We start from the raw sequence: 8,082 nt of genomic DNA, 5'->3' as shown, positions 1-8,082 counted from the left end.
CTTTCATCATATCTTAATCTCTTTAAACACATTTTTACTATTTTAAAAATTAATTTTTTCGAAATTACAGAAACTCCCCCATTGTACAGAAGTTCCTCTTAGAGCTTGCGGCAACCACATGACAGTCTTAAGGCGGCATGGCCCCCCACTGCAATGGAAAGTTGAAACGCTGAATCCTGCCATTGGTGGAAAAGGTGTTGTCCAACCATGGTATGATTTTCTTCAAGAAATGGATTTTGATGATGGAGATGAAATCTCTATTTATTATAGGTATTATGAAAAATTTTGGGATATCATAATCAGGAGGCAGGAAGATTAGGAAGATGATGACAGTGAGTAGGCTGTCTTTATCATTTTGCTGTTAATATGTTGCTGGTGCAACAAACATTTTTTTTTTTTGCTATGTTGCTGGTGCAACGAACAATATTTTTATTTTCCTGTTAATTATCCATGAACAGCTAGATTAATGCTTTAGTGTTAATTTCTATTTCCCTGTTAAACAGCTTTATCACGTTGGTGTCCATGAACAACTAAAAAACGCTAACCAAACAAGACTAGTTTATAATAAAACTAAATGATATGATTTTTAAGTATAGAGATTAAAGGGTAAAGTTTATGCAACTACTATGAGTATTTTTTATGAGTTTCTTTCTTTAATATGTTTAACAAGTATTTTAAGTTATTTTTTAGTTTTTTTATTAGTTAAAAAAGTATGTTTGATCCCATTAATAACCTTTGGTGAATAAGTTTATTTTAGTAAAATATAATATTTTAACTTTCAGCTTCTTATATTTTATTTCATTTATATTCCAAAATATTTATTAAATTTACTTTATTATCTTTTTCTACATATCATAAGATAGGGTTTTATTATTAGGGTTGATCATTACCATCCTATCATGTAGTACATATGATAAGCAGTGGGTTTGGATTAGATTTATAATAAGAAATAATCAATTACTATTTTATGATGAAAGGAAAATAATAAACAAATATTTTTTTATGGTATTACCTTAATTTTGAGAAGTATAATTAATTCTTGATATTATTAAAACAGTAGAAAGAGATACAAAATAGCTTCATGAAAATTTACTGAATTTCCTTGACCCCGCCGCAAAATTAAACATAAGCTATAGTTGTGCCAAACTATGGTGCAACTTGTATTGTATTAGCAACTCTGTTAATCACTTAATTTCTTTCGTATATTAACAAACAAACAATCTTGTTTTATTAATTCCTTCATATCTCACCAAAATTTTGTCTATCTTAACATTTTGCAAATTAAATATAATACATGTCCGCCATTTAAGCATTTCAAATTTAAAAAGACCAATGAAGATAATTATGGGTGAAGGTGACGTGCTCCAAGAGACTAATTACTAAAATATCTTAGCCATATCTACCCATGAGTTAATGCAATTAACTCATTCGTTATTTATGAACTACTAATTATATAAAGAAAAACTCATTTATTAAATTATAAATATTTGACAAAAATAATTATTAAAGTAGTTTAAAAATATAAAATGATAGAAAAATAATAAATTTATGATGATTTATTTTTTAGAAAATTGAATAAATATAATGAGGATAAAAAAAAAAAATATTAAAAAATAAAAACTAATATTTTTAAAATGTTATTTCAAGTAATATTTTAAAAAATATTAAAAAATTACTAAAAAAAGCTTATTTATCGCACGATCAAATAAATTTTTTAATTAATAAAAAAAATAAAAAAATTATATTCATCATTGTAAACAAGCACTATATTCTATATCATTTTTTCATTAACGACTACATTAGGACATGTGAAAATTAAATATTGGGTATAGCACCTTTCAGTTTTAGGCAAACAACAAAGAGATCCTCACGCAGTCAAACTTAAAAAACAAAAACAAGAAAATTAGGTGGTAATTGAACAGTCTATTTTCCTTTGGGTGTGCTCTTAATTTTGTTCTCCCAACATTCTTGGGTGAATTGGTGTGACGCAGAATATGAATATCCCTATAAGCCTAAGTAAACTTGTTATGACTCTTTTTTTCCATGTTCACAGTACAAAACGGTGTCCACTTATTTTGCCTATTATAATTAGGCAAACTCAAAATGCTACTATTAGAATTTATGAGATTTTGGAGCTAGTTAAATAGTTTATCTTTCAAAATTTCAGTGCTCTCTAAGCAGTAAGATTCTTTTATTAAATAGCCACGAGTGCTTGTTTTCAACCATTAATGATTCATATCAATACTCGATCCTAAGTTACTTAATTTTTTGGGTGTATACTCCTGTTACTTAAATTCTCAAAAATGATATTTACATGTCAAAATTAATCCTCATCTCACTTTTGCATTTGACTTATTTGGTAAAAACAGAATGTTTGAATGCATATTTTAAACTATTTTGTCATATAAAAAGAAAGTAGTGTAGTGTAAGGAAATCTAACTTGTTAATTAAGACTGTTAAATTAAATAGTACTAGTATATCTGGTCCATGACTGTAATTAACGTGGCTTCCCTGAGCCTATAAATGCTAGCTAGTCTATCTGCATCATTCCCAAAAGAAAAACACATTGACTATTACCAACACTTCTCACACTATGACTAACTGGTTTTCTGGAATAATAGAAACAGTAGCAATGTGTAAGCAACTTTGCTTTGGCGGTTCTGTACTTGGGCTATTCATGAAAGCTATATTAATTGTTACGATTCAGAAACAGATTCCTAGAGTTGGAGGACTAGGGGCCTCCTAAGAGAGAAAAGGTAAGGAAAGGAAAACTGTATTTCTTCTTATTCTCTTTTCATTGCCTCATTACAGCCTTATATATCTGATACTGTGACTTATTAGCATGTGAAGCATTTAATTTCCTTCCACTTTGTTATTAGCAAGCATTCTCATGAGTTTGGCTTTGCCTTGAGAAATCAGTAGTACTGCTTCACTAAGCACCGGATATGATGCTGCACATTGGTTTTCATAAAACAATTCTATTACCATAATTTATATCTCAAAGTTACTCTAAATTGTGCTAGTCGGATTAAGTGCATGTTTTGAGAACTCAAAAAGTACTATTATTTCCAAAGCAATAATTTATTTTTTCTTCATTTTGTGCGTTGAAATTCTGAAAACTGAAATAATAGAATATTTACTTTAAATGAAAATTTTACATTCCTTTATTTTTTTTTTATCTTAAATTATCGTATTAAGATCTGATTATTTACTTTTTATTCTTATGCTTCAATAAAAAAAACTTTCAAATTATTTTTTAACTAATAAATGTGAAAAAAAAAACATTTTATAACAATCTAAAAACAAAAATTTTAAGGTATCATGAATAAATTAGGAAGAAGAGAAAATAGATGTTAAATTTCTATTTACAAATAAAAAAATATTTTATTAAAGAAAATAAGAAATAAAGGGAAAGCTATATAATATGTTTATTTAGAAAGAAATCATAATAAAATATTTATTTTATCTTCCTTTATATTTTATCTATAATTATCACTGGGATTTTATTATTTACTTTTTATTCCTATGCTTTCATAGAAACCTTTTAAATTTTTTAACTAATTAATGTGAATGAATAAATAATTTTATAACAATATAAAAAAAAAAATTGACCTATCTTTTCATGAAGAATCTAGGAGGAAAATGAAAGACAGTTCAAAATTTTAGTTAACAACCAAAAAAATTATTTGCTAAGAGAGAATAAGGAATAAGAGAAAATTTATCTAATATTGTAAAAATATATGTTAATTAATAGAATATTTACTTTGAATTAAAATTTCACCTTTCCTTTTTATCTAAATTTATCACTAGGATTGTACAAATTACTTTATTTCATTCCTATGCTTTTACATGTAGTAAACTTCATAACAAAAGTTTAACGGTTAAATTCAATAAATGAATAATTTTATAACAATCTAAAAACAAAATGTTACTGTATCTATTCATGAAAAAATTAGGAGGAAAAGAAAAGAGCGGTTAATTTTTTTATAAATGCAAAATATATTTTTTTCTACAAACAAACAAGAAAAATCGAAAAGTGATATGATAATTTTTATAAAAAATCGAAAAGTGATATGATAATTTTTATAAAAAAATCTCAATTCCTTCCTTTCTTATCCAAAATTATTACTAGGATCTTATAATTTTCCTTTTGTTCCTATTCATTCATAGCAAACTTTTAAATAATTTATTGACTAGTTAATGTGAATAAATAAAATATTTGTTAATAATCTAAAAATAAGTATGTGAGGTATCTTTTGGTGAAGACATCAAGAGGAAAAGGAAAGAAATGTTAAATTTTATTTATAAATAAAAATAATTTAATTCTAAAAGAAAATAAGAAATAATGGAAAAGATATAATTTTTCATGAAAACAGAAACTCTAATAACAGAATATCCTTAAATGAAAATTTCAATTTTCTCTTTTATCCAAAATTATCCTAGGATCCTATTATTTACTTTATATTTCTATGCTTTTATAGCAATTTTTTTAAAAAAATTATCTATTTAACGTCAATAAGTAAAATACTTTATTGAACAATATATTGGATTCTTCAAAAATATTAGAGAATGTCTATTGACAAAGTTATAAGATTAAGTTGAATGACTTCACAATTAGTATGTTATATGAACCCTCCTCGAACAAAAACAATTTATCTTATAATTTTATTGTATGAGTTGATCATATCTATCACCCATGGTTGTAACCAATGTCCAACTTAGCATATGATATTACTCATTGTTTTTTACATTCTAAAATCATTTTTCCCCTAATATTATAGCAGTACGTTCTAAACCCACTTTGTCCATGAGATTGTAAGAGTTGTTTGCTCTATATAATAATGTTTATTCTTTGAGGATTCAAAATTGATAAAGCAATTTTGAGATGATTGGATCTCTTTTTTTGAAGATGATGCTCTTTTCTCCCTCTTGCCTTGACCTTTTTTCTGCCACATAAAGACAATACCTAGAGCCATTGGTTGGATCTCACTTAACCCCAATGTGTCTTTGTCAACTCATCTTTGCTACAACCTTGCTCTTGTGCGAAGAAAAGTTGGATCTTGATGCATCTGGACTACAACCTTGATTTTACATGGAGAGTTCTTTTAGATCTAGTGTCTATAGTGTTACTCAATTAAACCTCTTTACATTTTATCCTTCAATTTGGTATTTGTTGCTACCATGGTTGTTGAAATCAAGATCTTACCTAGGATCAAGAGGTGGTGGTGGGGATGTGATTTGGATCATAAGATCCAACATTTTCCTACCTAAAATACTTATATATAATATATAACTTTTATTTCTATTTTTCTTTATTTTTTTATATCATATTAATATATTCTTTGTTATGTTTTATTTTTTTGTTAGTTAATTACATTTATAATACTATTATATTCATTATTACTCTTCTTCTTTATTTATTATATTATATGTAATATTTTGCATTTAAAAAAAACTAAATTGGACTCTAATTAAGGCCTAACAAATCAAATTTAAAAAAGAAAAAAAAATTGGCCCAATTCCCTTGAAACCCTAAGACCCACCAATTTCTCTTATAAATGCTAAGTGTCATCAGCCGTGAAAGTCCAAGAACAAGTGCAACCCTAATTCCTTATGGTAGACAAAGAGCGCAAATAGAAGAGTACTAGGAGGCCAGCGGCTTTGAGAACAAAGGTTGTTTGACAACAACACAAGTTGCAACACTATATCCAACAATGACATGAGGAATTAGGGTGGATAGGATCACAGATCCCACATGAAAGAGTGCAAATTTACTCTAATCTCACACTCCAACAATCCCAACAACGATGCAATATATATATTTCTTCAAAAATCATTGAATCAAACGTCCATACAATTTGGACTATGATTCCAACATCATTGGCTACTACACCAGATAGAGCAGTGATTCTAGGTGACAGTTGTTGCCTTAGTGACAATCTGGATCTAAATCTCACATCTTGACTTCAACACTTCATCAAGCAATTCTCCATTGAGGTAACATTGTTTTGATAACTTAATTATATACTTTAAATTTTCCACATTTTAATCCATGTATTTTATTTTTCATTTAGGTAATCTATTGCTTTTGAGTGATTGTTTTATTTATATTTTTTTGGGTGTTTAGGCTTCGACAAATACTTTTTTGTGGTGATTTGATTGGGATTTTTTGGAGCATTGTTTGTTTTTCTATTGATTGAGTGGCTGTTGCAACACAAGATGGAACAATTATTTTGAGAGATGGTTGATACCTTAGTGGTAGAGTGGATCTGGACCTACTTCTCCCTCACTCAATCTTCCATGCACTCACTAGGGTTCCTTTCCATCACTCATAGATTTGACAACTTCATCGTGCAATTCTTCGTGGAGGTAACACTATTTTGATACTCAATTGTGTACTATGAATTTCTCCTTTCTTTCATGCCTTGTATTTTTTATTTAGGTAATATATTGTTTTTGACTGATTGATTGATTTTTGTTGTGTTCTGGTTTCAACAAGTCCTTTGTGTTGATTTAATTGGGGACTTTTTTTGAACTATTGTTCCTTGTTTTGTGCTTTGGTTTGGATTTATGGTGTGAGAGAATTTTGTTTTGGAAACGGGCATGTATTACATCAATTCTATTTAGAAATGATGTAACAAAAAAAAGTTTACATCCACTCTAACAATTAATTAAAAAAATTTAACATCTTGCATTGGCTAGTTCGTACATGCAATGTCGAAAGCCTTTAATAACCGACATAATAAGGGAGATGTAGTGGGGTAATTACGTGTGTGTATTCTAAAAGCATATTTTTTGAAAATATTTTATATATGAGGATATAATAATAAATATTGATATTTAAATTACATAAGTACATAAAGCTAAAGAAACATGTCTTTTAATTCTAATGCTAGATATACATTGCATGACAATGCCATATATAGTCTTAAGTCATGTCTTAGTTTATGTATATGGTTTGGATAAATAAAATAATTGTATATGAAAATGAATAAGAGCATAAAAAGAGGAGGATGAATTGCAAAATCATTACTTTTTAGCAAAAAGGAAGGAGAAGGAAAACCATATTGAATAAGCCAACCATGACATAAAAAAACAAAGGAAAAAGATATCAAACCTTTGATTTCGCTGAATAGGTCTTCGAATTAGAATTCCACTCTGAATAAAATCATGACAAGACTGATGAGCTATGTTGTCAAACGAAGAGTAGGAACAAACCCAATTACAAAACAATCAAGAAATTAATGTCATTAACTTGGCTAGATTTCATAAGTTGATGATTTCATTTTCTTAATTTTTATGTAATTATGTCTCTTTCTGGTCTTGATTTGATGAATATAACTCGTCTTCCTTATCGCGATCAGATTCAAAGTTGGATTTTAATATGAAGACCAATTTACCTATATCAAAAGCTTTGTGTCTTTTTCCTTTATTTTTCATGTCATGATTGAATGATTCAATATGTCTTTCCTTCTCCCTTCTTTTTTGGTCCATAACAATGATTATACAACTCGTCATTTTCTCTTTATGCTTTGATTGAATTTCATACACAATTATTTTATTAATCCAAACCATATAAATTATTACGTGTGTGTAATATAAAAGCATATTTAGTAAAAAATATTTTTTATATGAGGATAAAATAATAAATGTTGATATTTAAATTACATAAGTACATAAAGCTAATGAACACATGTCTTTTAAATCTAATGCTAGATATACATTGCATGATAATGCCATATATAGTGTTTAGTCATGTCTTAGTTTATATATATGGTTTGGATAAACAAAATAATTGTATATGAAAACGAATAAGAGCATAAAAAGAGGAGGATGAATAGAAAAATCATTGATTTTGACAAGAAAGGAATGAGAAGGACAACCATATTGAATAATACAAACATGACATAAAAAAACAAAGGAAAAAGATATCAAACCTTTGATTTAGCTTAATTGATCTTCAAATTAGAATTTCACTCTGAATAAAATCATGACAAGACTGATGAACTAAGTTGTCAAACGAAGAGTAGGGACAAACACAATTACAAAACAATCAAGAAATTAATGTCATTAACTTGACTA

This window comes from Glycine max, chromosome 4 (genome assembly GCF_000004515.6).
Source record: "Glycine max cultivar Williams 82 chromosome 4, Glycine_max_v4.0, whole genome shotgun sequence".
Lineage (NCBI taxonomy): Eukaryota > Viridiplantae > Streptophyta > Magnoliopsida > Fabales > Fabaceae > Glycine > Glycine max.
The sequence above is the reverse complement of the archived record's forward strand: the minus strand, read 5'-3'. Positions refer to the sequence as shown.